This window comes from Crocodylus porosus, unplaced genomic scaffold, assembly GCF_001723895.1.
Source record: "Crocodylus porosus isolate Cpor-Errol unplaced genomic scaffold, CroPor_comp1, whole genome shotgun sequence".
In the NCBI taxonomy this organism is placed as follows: Eukaryota; Metazoa; Chordata; order Crocodylia; family Crocodylidae; genus Crocodylus; species Crocodylus porosus.
Window position 1 is genome coordinate 61,669,514 of NW_017728948.1, and position 12,474 is coordinate 61,681,987.

The following is a 12,474-nucleotide window of genomic DNA, read 5'->3' on the forward strand; positions in this document are numbered from 1 at the left end:
CACCCTGTCATACATCAACAGGGGCATCACTAACAGGTCCAGAGAGGTCTTGCTCCCCCTCTATGTGGCGCTGGTCAGGCTGCAGCTGGAGTACTGTGTCCAGTTCTGGGTGCCGCACTTCAAGAGGGACGTGGGGAACCTGGAGAGGGGCCAGAGGAGGGCCACTCATATGGTTGAGGGCCTCCATGGCCAGCCCTATGAGGAGAGGCTGAGGGACCTGAATCTCTTCAGTCTCTACAAGAGGAGACTGAGGGGGGATCTTGTGGCTACCTACAACTTTCTCAGGGGCCACCAGAAGGGACTCGGGGAAAGTCTGTTCACCAGGGCCCCCCTTGGAGTCACCAGGAATAATGGTCAGAAGCTGAGGGAGGATAGGTTTAGGTTAGCTATTAGGAAGAACTACCTCACTGTAAGGGTGGCCAGAGCCTGGAATAGGCCTCCCAGAGAGGTGGTGCTCTCACCTTCCCTGGAAATCTTCAAGAGGAGACTGGATAGCACCTGGCTGGGGTCTTATGACCCCTGCTACCCCCAGTGCTCCTTCCTGCCCATGGCAGGGGGTCAGACTAGATGATCTGTCTAGGTCTCTTCCAACTCATTGATTCTATGATTCTATGACACCACCTGGAGGGGTACCTGTACCTATGCTATGCATCCCTTCCCCCCATGGCCAAAGAAAACAATTGCCAGCACATTTTTCTGTGTATGAGGTCCGCAGCTGCCTAGCTGCTCAATAAAGTTCTGTGGCTGCTCCATGAAGTTTTGCATTGCATCCTGCCTCACTGAATGCTGTGGGGGATAACTCCTAGGGGCTAGGAGGAGCTTGGCATAGTAGGGCAGGGAGTGGGGGCAGGGGCAGGGAGGGGAGAGGAGAGGAAGGAAGGGCCCACCTCCCAATGTGGGAAATGGTCCAGGGGAAGGTAACATGCTGGGACATATTCCTAGTGCCCTGCGGGGCTCTCCCCTGCTGCAAACTCATCACCAGTGCCAGGCCATGGCAGAGATTCCAGCAGGTTATCTATGCTGGACAACATGCCACAGCTCTGTCCAGGGTCCTGGGGACCAAGGATGTAGTTGAGCTTCTGCATAAAGAACACTGTCCTTCAGGAAGCCCCCAACCAGTGGTTGTGGTCAGTGATGCAGACCCTCTGCGTGCTCAGGGCCTTGACATTATGTAGCACTGCTGCATTGACTGGTCATGCCTATACTCCCTTCATACGGCCTGCTGGGGCCTCATAGGTGTGGGAGTTGGAGTGCCTGCCCCAGACAAACTGGCTATGGACCTCAGCATTGCCCTACAGTGCCATGAGGTCCACAGTTTCATCCTGGGGCCAGTTGGGGCCCTAGGATGTGGTGTACAGCATCAGGGAAGACACCAGTGTGGCTTCCTCAACAGCTCTTAGAGGCTCCAGTTATGAGTTTGGGTGCTGCTAGGCCTGGGAAAATGCCTGCAGCCCCAGGGCACAGCACTTGGGAGACAAACAGGTGGTGGGGCTGGGCCCGGGGGCCACTGCTGGGGTCCATGCACCTGCAGAAGCCAGTATGGAGCCACTGCTCTAGGACCCAATGGCCAGAAGCAGATAGCAGGTGGCACAGGCCCCACCTGGGGTCACACCACAGTTTTAAAGGCCAAGCAAAGAGCCAACCCAGTCCCAGGGCTGGAGAAGCTCAGAGCCCAGTCCCCTGGGGTAAACTTGAGGGTGGCCCTTGGTGGTGGGGCTGACTACCAGGTAGTTTGCAGGTAATAAACTAACCACACATTAGACTAATTTACTGCACAGTAATATGTAGACAGTGACATATTACTGTGCAGTGAATTAGTCTACTGCACAGTAAAGTGTCTCATGTAGATGCATCCTCTTATGCCTCTACTGTCCAGAACCACAGAGGAGCTCCAGTTAATCAGAGAAGTGGTGCCCTTTGAAATAAAAGTTGCAACAAATAGCTGAGTGGCTTGGTTTAAATTTAAGATTATAGGAAAGTAGGATTGAAATGGGCCTCATGAGGTCACCTATTCCAAGCCCCTGCTCAAGGCAACATCACCCCTGACTAAAATTCTCAGCCAAGTGTCTGTTTAATCTGCAATTGAAAACTTCCAAGAATAGAGATTCAACATTTTCTCTAAGGATCCTGTTCCAGTATTTGACCACCCTCATAGTCAGAAAGTTCCTTCTGATGTCCAACATAAATTTCCCCTGCTGCAGTTTGAGGCCATTGCACTGAGTACTTCTCTCTACAGCCACAGATGAAAGCCCATCTCCATCCTCTGTATAAGTGTCCTTCAGGTATTTAAAGACTGTTATCAACACCCCGCCCCCCTTAATTTGGCAGCCTTCTGCAAACAAATGGGTTTTAAAACCACCTGGATAGAAATGTTTCCACTGTGCTGTTGTGCAGGGTACAATTACAGCTGCAGTTTTTTAACTGCAAGGAAGTTAGCCCAGCTCTTGTGAAATATGAACTACATATATTAGATTGAGAAGAACTGCTCATTTTAGGAGGTGAAAATAGTTTGGTGCACCTGGCCAGGTCCCAATTATGTCAAGCAGAATCAGTTAGTTACCTTTTTTCAGCTTTCACTTTTGGCAACTGAACCTTGCAGAAACCAAAGCCCTTGCTAACAGTGCTCTGTGAGAGCCAGGGCTATGTGTGGCCAAATCCTCAGATTGGAAGGGAGTTCTCCAAGAGCTTTGAACTTTGTGCCAAATGCACAGATACTAAGGGATTCCTAAGTTATCTATCACCATACTGTCTAAATGTAAATGGCATGGTTTCAATCAATGTGGCACTGTGTAATTTACTGGCTCTGTGTCTCGTTGTGTGCATATGTGTGTACATGCATTTATATGTATATATAATCTTGCCTTCTGGTGCTTGGCAGGGTGAGGAGATAAGGAACATGCTACTGCTAGCAGCTCAGAGAGAAGTCCTCTATGTTTACAAAATTAAATGACTCATGTACTAGCTTTGAGTTCCTCCTTCCATCTTTGCCTATGGCAATTTACCATCTCTTCCAAGTGATCTCATAAAATATTAAAGAATAGAGGAGTTAAGGACATCATCATTCTTATTCTATTACAAAATATTGGTATTCATGTGGGGAAGCCAGCCATACTTTGTGTCAGCTATGTCAAAGCTGGGGAAGGAAAATGAGATATGGCCTCCATCCAGTGTCCTGAGGTCTGGTAAAATATTTCAAAGTCCTCAGCCCAGATCCTGTTCTACTTCTGTGGCAGGCTGGCTGGTGGGCTCATTGGCAGCCTGGATTGTTAACTTGAACCTGAAATGGATCAGGCCAACTGGTGGAGTATTTCCACCATTCAGAAGGAGGCAGGAGTGAAGCTTGCTCTGCCATGACTCAGAGGCAGAGTGAAGAATAGGACCTGAGGGGGGAATCTAACTTCTCAGGCTTTCCTATTGGTCCATTTTCAAGCTGGGAGTGGAGCCTCCAGAATGGATAAAAGCCATGGGGGGCTGTCAGTGAGGGACAATGAAGATAGGGGTTTGTGAAGAGCTGGTAGATCTGACCAGTGGGGCAGAGCAATTGCCCCAGAAACTCCAAGAAAAGGCCACCTCCTAGCAGGAAGAAACAAGCAGCTGTGTCCCCAGCCCCACCGCAGAGGAAGCCATGGCATCAGTGCACAGATTGGTGCATGGAGAGTCCGGGAGCAGATGGGACCTCAGCAGCTGAATGAGGCAACACATGTGCATGAGGCACAAACCCTCATTACACAGATCAGTGCACAGGGCTGGCAAGTGTCTGGGAGCAGATGGGATCTTGGCAGCATGGGTCCCTGACTCCATGAGTGGTAGAGGCCCCATGGTGCACAGATCATAGCATGGGACTGGTAAATCTGGAAGGGACCCAAATGGCTGCATAAGGCAGCATGGGCCCCCAACCCTACATAAGGCAGAAGCTGGGTGCTTGGTGCACGGATCAGTGCACAGGGCTGTAGAGCTGATGGGTCCCCAACCCTGCCTTAGGCAGGCACCCCCTTTGGTTCACAGTGCAGTACATGGCAGGCTGAGAGGGGGTTGAAAGGCCCTGGTGGCCACACAAGGCAGCTCGGACCTTCCTACTGCAAGTAGCAACTGGACAGGTTCACCACCCCTGTGAGGCAGGACACTGGAAATTATGAGTACCTAAGGAAAGGGGATTCCCACAGGGGAGGAGGGACCTTCCTTACTGCTGGTGATCAAGGGGAAGCCTCTGAGGACTGGGGATAATTTGCCCTTGAGCACAGAGGGGAGTCTAAGGCTCCTGTTTATTAAGGGTGGTGTCGTGGTTACAGGCCCCACCTAGTTGAGTGACTTGGCAGAGGGTAATGATGTTCTATTAGGTAACAGGATCTTTCCCTGGGTTGCCATTTCTTCGGGCACAGCTGCTGTGCCGTTGTTGTGGTCAGGTTCCTTATGCTTTTGGGATTCCTGTTGTAACCCTGTGTCCTTATTGTTGTACTGTAAAAGGTTATAAGTTGTTTTATATTTGAACCTATTGTATTGGTCATCTCTACATATTAGTGATTCTACTGATGTAACCTGATTGTGTATGTTCAATTATTGTCCCATCACTGCTAGTTATACCTTTTGTTGAATTGTTAATTAACCTTTGTTTTATCCTTAAGTGCTCCTTTGCCTTCTGCTAGAGGTCTCTATTGAGGGGCAGGGACTGCAGTCTGATCAGAAGTCCAGAGCGGATAGGCCTGTGCCTAAGTTCAGGGTTGAAAAGATCTATTGCCTGTGTAAACCTATATTTGTAACCTATGTACATATCTGTGTGTATATGCCTATAGATATATGTATGCAAGTTTATGGTTATAATTTTTATATTATTTTGTATTATTATACATGTATATAGTTAAATATCACTGGGTGCTCTGGGTCTCTGCTCTGCTCTGTAGGGAAAGGAGGTGAGCTAGGTAGCCGTGCTCTCCACAGCATATGTGCACCCACAGACATCCCTTTGAGTGGAGGAGGAATACCTTTCCGCGTACCATCCAGGTTACACTTCTTATTCATGTGCTGCCTCCTGGATTCAAATAGCTTTCTTGCCTGGCTGCTCAGTGAGCTAAGTTTAAGAGATGAACTTGAGAACATATGGGACACTGCCTAGTGGATGACCTGGTATTTAGAGTGCTTTGCTACAAAGTGAGTGCATCTACAATAGACACTTTACTGCAAAGTAGCATAGTTTACTGCACTGTAAGCATATGCATCTACAAGTACACATGCTTACTGCACAGGAAACCTCACTAGTTGTGAGTAAATTTGCTACTAGCAATTGCAAGTAGCAGATTTACTCATGAGTAGTTATTGAGCAGTAATGTATGTATAGAAGCCTGATGGAAGAAAATTTGTTCCTGGTCAGCAGGAGATTGCTCCCTGCCCCCAGGAGCTGCCTGTTCCTGGGGTGGCCTCCATCACTGGAACCTGGGTGGGATCTATGTCCCCCTGCCCCAGTAGCTGGGAGATACTTATTTCCCAGTCCCTGCTTCACCATTGTGATGGGAAAGCATGGGGCTGGGAGATCCTTTTCTCCCAGCACCAGCTTCATGGTCACAGGCCCAGTGGTGGGAGATAAGGGTCTCCCAGCACCAGCCCCATGACCATGGAACTGGAGCTGGGAGATAAGGATCACAGTCAGAGCTGGTGCTGGAAGCTCCCTGCTGGGAACAGGCTGGGTAATCATGTAGCTGAGCAGGGAACAGGCTCCCCAGCCTGTTCTCCACCCAGCTCCATGATCCTTGCCAGTAGTGGGGAGAAGTGGGAGGAAGAGGGGAGGCTGGATGCAGAGCTGGGTGGGAAATGGGCTGGGGAACTTGCTCCCTGCTCAACTCTGAAAGCACAGAGCCAGGTGGGGAAAAAGGATGGGGAATCATGTAGCTGAGTGGGGAACAGGTTCCCCAGCTTGTTCCTTGCCCAGGCCCACTGCTCCCTGCCAGCCCATGGGCTAGCACCCAGGGGGATCCTAGATCCTAGAACTCACCCTGGTGGTGACAGGGCCCATTGCAGGGCCTCAGGAAGTGGTAGAAGTTTGCTGCTAAGAATAGAAAACCTGCTCCCATGCCTGTGTAGATGCCTACCCGGGAGTGTTTATTCACAAGTAGTTTACTTGCAAGTAAACTTATCCCAGATCAAATGCATATGTAGATGCACCCAGCAGGAGGTATTGGTTTACACCTCCTCTGGGTGGCTAGTGAGGATGAAACAGAAGTTTCCTGATCCCTGGATAAATGTCCTACCTGCTGGACTGTTAAGAGTCAGGGTGACCCTCATTCTCCATTTCACTTCTGACAGCTATATATGTACCTGAACTACCCTATCCCACCATAGATGAAAATCAAATCCAAACTGTTTATAGGTGCTAAAATTGCACTTATCTCATAGCATCTAAGGAACCTATATTCCCACGAAAGCCATAGGAGGCACACTCCTGAACCAGTATCATGTTGGTTTAAACTGGAATACCATTGGATATATGCTGTGCTTGTATATTGAGGTACTATGTCAGGGTAGCTGACATACCACATGTTGCTTGATTAACACATTAATCAATAGATCTTTTTAGCCTTAAGACCCTCTTCACAACTTTTCTGAATTTCAGGGCACCTTAGTTGAAAAATGCTGAGCTAGCTCTAAGTTCAGAAAAGATATGGGGGGGGCAGGCCTTGAGGCTAAAATATTGAGAATCATTAATCTAGCTGGTGACACTTAAGGATGTAATGGGTAGGACCTCACCCTGCTGTGCACTGCTCTTTCCATTGTCTGCTCCCTCCCCACTCCTGCTTTTGTACTTCCCCAATCAACTTCTTTCATGCTCACCGTGGATACAGAAAAACAAACAAACAAACCCACATGATCAGTTTCTTTTTTATACTAATGCTTTCTGTATGCCAAGACTGTCAGCAAATTATACTTCTGTTTTCTCTTCCCAAAATGAACCAATCCCAATTGTCTTTTATCTTGTTTTTTAAAAGACAGGTTAAGTGAAAGCTGCCATTTGATAGAACTATATGAACAAAATAATCTCAACAGCAGCATATGAAAATTTGTTAGGCACATTTATAACTGCTTGGTTAATTATTAGGGCTGTGTGAAGCTTCAGTAGGTGATTTGAACTGGAGGAGATTTGGCCTGATTCGGGGACCGAATCTCCAAATCTGAATCAAATCAGGAAACCAAGTAAAAGCTGTGAATTAATTCAAAGCATACAAATCAATTTAGAAAAGCTGTGGAAAAAGATTCGGCCAATTTGGAGTTTCAGCCATAGACTAAACAGGCAGCTCACAGCTGCCTCCAGCTGGTAAGTCTGTTGGGGTTGGGGGAAGTGGGAGGGAAGAGACATGGGGGACGGATTGAGCTGTGACAAGTTGCCCAGCTGGGGTGGGTCGGGGAGCAAGATGCAGGCGCAGCTTGCTCCAGGCAGAAGGGGGCAAGTGGCAGCAGCCCCTGTTGCCAGCACTGTTGCACCTGCATCCCACACTCCCCACTGGCAAGAGCAGAGCAAGAGAAGAGCCCCCACTCCCAGTGCTGACATGGGCACAGCAGCGCTGGGAGCAGGGGCTATGCCCTGCTGCTGCCCGGAGTGAGCCATGACTTCTCTACACCAGCTGGGCAAGTGACAGCAGGGTATAGTCCCTATGGCTGCCTGTACCAGGGCAGAGGCAGGCACAGATGGAAGAGAGCCATGGGAGAAGCCCCATGGCTGCCCTGCCCAGCCCTACCCAGCCCCAGCTTCACAACAATTAAAAAAAGAAGCCCTACACACATCAGCTCCAGCAGTGGGGAGCAGGGCCTCTGAGGGCTCATGGCAGAGCCTCCCTCTACAGTGCAGGGTAGTGGGGGGCAATCACACCCCCCACCTGGCACCTGCCCCATGGTGTGGATGCAACGCATCTAGGCAGGGTGCCATGTGCTGCCTGGGAGCTTAGGCCATCAGGGCTGAGCGCCACCAGGCTCCAGCTGACATGTGGAACCACTCCAGCTCCCAGACGAATTGAATTGGGGGCTGGGGACTTGGACAGGGACCTGGAGAATTGAAATGATTCAATTCCACAGCTGCCTGTTCAACTCCCCAGCCCCCAGTTCAATTTGCTTGGGAGCTGGGGCAGCTCCATGTGGCAACCAGAGCCCAGCAGCCTTAGCTCCCAGACAGTGATCTGAACCAGTGCTGTGGGGTAGCTACTGCATGGTTGTCAGGTGGGGGGAACCAATCCCCACTTCCCCATGCTGCACAGGGGAGGCTCTGCCACTAGCCCCCAGAGGCCCTGCTTATTGTTCCTGCAGCCAGTGAGTGTGGGGCTTTATTTATTTATTTATTTATTTTTTTAAGTGCTCGGAGGCTGGGGCCAGGCAGGGAATGGGGCCAGGCAGGGCAGCCATAGGGACTTCTTCTGCAGCTCTCCCCGGCTGGTCCAAATCACTGAATCTCTCAGAATCTGCACTGAATCTTCCAAAGCTGATTTGGCTGAATCAATTCAGGACAATGACTTAAATCTCTAAACAGAATCACTGTCCTCTGAATTGGCCAAATCCAAATCCAAATCAAATACTTCCCTATTCACACAGGCCTATTGCCAAGTTTATTAACAATTGCTATGATACAAGTACTTGTGTACCATTACTGTATGCCCTCTTATTATTTTTATTAATCTCTTTTAAATTATATTTTGTTCATGTCTTTTTGAAGGGTGGTGCCCAAAACTGATACAATACTATCAGTGCTGAATAGAGAGAACAAAATAGGTCTGGTGACTTGCCTACAACACTTGTTAACATATCCTACTATTTTATTAGCTTCCCCCCTCAACGATATTATACTGTTGACTCACACTCAGATTGGAGTCCATTATAATCCCCAGAATTTTTCTCTTTACTACTGCTACCTAGCTACTTGGTACTCATTTTTATTTATGCACTTGGTTGTTCCTTCCTAAGTATAGTAGTTTCTACTTGAATTTCATGCATTATGTTATAGAATTACACTTTATCAGGGTAATTTTGAATCTTAATCCTCTCATACAAACTGTCTTCTACCCTATTCAGATTGATACTAGCCTCAAATTTAATACATGTGTCCACTCAATTTCACCCTTCAAGTCACAAAAAAGGCAGTGGGCATGTCTACACATTCATTAATGTGCAGTAGTTACTACACATTTAATTTAGCACTGCTAGACCCCAACTCCATGTGGCGCCCAGTGATTAGGGAGATGACGATCCAATCGCTCATGCATCTTGTTACTCATTAGCCAGAGCAAGCAGGGAGCAAACACCAACACTCATTGCTTGCAAAAGCTTTATGCAGAATGTAGACAGTTCCGGACCAGCAAACCAGGAAGCCGCCCTAAACAATAGATTTTTCCACCATTATACACTTTGGTTTATGCTCATTACCATTTATTCTACCCATTTCTTCTCCCATCTCAAGTTCTGCCTCTGTTTACTGTTTGCTTCATTAGCATGGAATTACCCATGTATTTTACTCATTTACATGTCATTTTGCCATGACTGCATGTCTAAGACCTTGACTTCTCTTCTTCAGTCAATGGGCGGACTTTGACCAAAACCGGGAAGCTTCTGGAGGCTTCTTCACCCATCACCATTCATCTTTTTTGCATATGTTCATCTCGGATTCTGCTACCAATTGTGTTGTTTTTCATATTCCAGTCTGTTTTTTAGTCTCAGCTTGTACCATCTTCCACATTCCTAAAACGTCACCTCATTCACAGCACACAGACTCACTTGCTGCTTTTTCTCAGAAAAATGGTTAACACAGTTAAGATATTTGCTTATGCTAAGTAACCGGCTGGCTTAGATAGCATTCTGCCTTGAGGTTAGCAGCTTTTGCTAGGCCACAAGGTTAAAGCCTTGTTCCAGATGCAAATTCAATGTTCCCCAAAAATCCATATAGTGTTATCTTAACAAGTACATGTTTCATGAAGCACCGGTACATAGTTTTTAATAATGCTTACTGCTCAATAGTCTTATAACACTGTACAGTAACTTATTAACACAGTTTTTGAGCAGCACACTACTGCACAGTGTTACTGGGCTACCATGCAGTAAGTGCATCTCATGTAGACATGTCCACTGAACATACTAGATAGAGAACAGACCATGGGGAACCTGACTTGATACTCCCTCCAAATTAAATGTCAAGCCACTGATGTCTATTCTTTGGGCTGATTTATACATCCACCTTGTAATAGTTTCATCTAGGCCATATTTATTTAGATTACTTTTGAAAATAGTGAAGGTGATAGTGTCAAAAGCCTAGATGAAATCTAATTACATTACATCCAATGCTCTTCCCCACCCTCAGATCCTATCAGTTTACCATAGAAAGCTGTCAGAGGACTATTACTCTCAAAGGAGTATTGAAGTATTGTGCTAATAGGTCACTGGTACTTTTGTTTCACTAGATTTTAAATCCTTGTCATAATTAAATGCTTTTAAAATATTATGTTTGTACATGTGTGTGCACATGTGTGACTGCTGTAGAGTGAATGGGTAGAAAAGTCAAAGTTCAGACATTCATAAGTCAGCAATAAACCCATCTAAAACTGCAGTTATCATTTTAGTTTGGAATCCAATGGTTATAAAAATCAGTGTTCAGAGTGGTTTTGCACTTAGATTAATTGCACACCATTTTACCTAGTTTTCAAAAGAAAGGCTAAGTGAAAGCCAGAGTAATAACAGGCTGTACTCTCAAATTTTGAGATCTATATAAACAAAATCATCTGAACAGCATGACTTGAAAATTTGTTAGGTATATTTATAATTACTTGGCTGATTATGTGAAGTTTGTAAGGTTTATTAACAGTTGCTATGCTACAAATCTGAAACTTTCTACCTAGAAAGCACTTCAAAATCCAGCCAAATAACAAGTGCTTTAGCAAGTATCCTGGTAAGTCTTCATAAAAAAAAGTGGTGGTGGGAAGGAACATTGTTCTACTCTATAAAGATCTGAGGTTTATTACTTGATTCTGTTCCACTTGTGGTACTTTTTAAAATTTAAGTTTTTACCGTTCTGAAGATTCTTGTCAAAAGAGAAAAGAATGTATCCTGAATGACATAGAAAAAAACCTTGTAAAATGTAATTTGCATTGATCAAAAAAGATAGAATAAAAGTAATTCTTCAGATTCATGAACTTAAATTTCAAACCGTTTGGGAAACTGAATCTATTATAGCTGAACAGTTGAACAGAAAAATATTTCAGATTTTACCCCTAATTCTTATTTATCCTCGAAGATTTAATTTATTTTTTTTTTGGCAGAAAATGCTACTTCTGTTATGTTTTGAGAATAATATTGCAAATCAACAGGTAAGAATATTTCAGCACAATTTTAATGGAATGGAATGTGGCATCCTTTAGTATATATGGCCGTGTGTAGATGAAGTGAGGGGTGTGTGCACGACACTTTAAATTGGACTAAATGTTTTTGCACCACTTTAATGGTGTCAGTGTTTCCATGCCTCAGCAGTGTATTGCGCATTAATTCCAATCACTGTAGGAAATTCAGCGGCGTAATGTGCCTTAAATGACTTGGGTCACAGCAAACTAAAACTCCTTTAAGGAGTCTTAGTTTTCTGCCCCTACAGCCACAGAGTGAAGCACTGGGCTCCATGCAGCTCAAAGGCTCTGCAGAAAGCCCTACAGGCAGCCTGGCAGCAGCTCAAGAAAGCAGTTCCACCCAAGAAAAGTGGCAAGCCTTATCTTTTTTTCCTCCCCCCTCCCCAGAGCCTGCCTGCCTGAGCTGCATGGGGGCCTGGTGCTTCCCTCCGCAATGGTGGTGCCCCCTGGGACCACTCAAGCCAGATGCCTGCAGGTGGGTGCCACCCGGGGGGCGGGCATGTCACTGGTGAAGAGGAAAGCACCAACCCCCCCACCCCTGCAGCCCAGGGACTGCTCCACCCACCAACAGTTCACCCTCCCCTTCCCACCAGAGAGGCAGGTAAGTCTCAATGGGGTATGTGCACAACACGGGGGTTTACTTGGCCCCAAATTGAAGCAGTGTTTTTTAAAACCCACCACTTCAATTTAGAGCACCTGTTTCATCTACACACATCCTGTGTGTGTGTCACAACTGTGTGAAAAACTAGCCTTGAGATTAGATTAATTAATAAAGCATTTATGAAATTCAATTTGAAGGGTAGACAGCTGTCCCATTTAAATAAAAATGGATGTATTTTCTTCTTTTTCCTCACCTTTAGAGGAAAAAAAAATTCTAGCATGCTTTTATTGTAAAGTGAGGATCTAAAGACATTTATACACATACATTTTCATGCCCCGACATGCCAGAGATCCAGCGCATTGGACCAGAGTCAATTAATCAAGTCTGTTACCTGTCAGCTCCATGTTCTTGGGGAACCCTGACACAGGACACAGACTGTCTGACTCACAAAGAATCGCCCCCCCCCCAAACAGAAACTGATTAAGATGCAGTGAGAGACACACCTAAAACCCTCCAGAT

General features: G+C 46.3%; 1 long non-coding RNA gene across 1 annotated transcript in view; it reads left to right on the forward strand.

The window, feature by feature from the left end:
- LOC109321923 overlaps window positions 1-12,474 on the forward strand; it is a 21,250-nt gene that overhangs the window by 4,488 nt on the left and 4,288 nt on the right. The window lies entirely within an intron of this gene.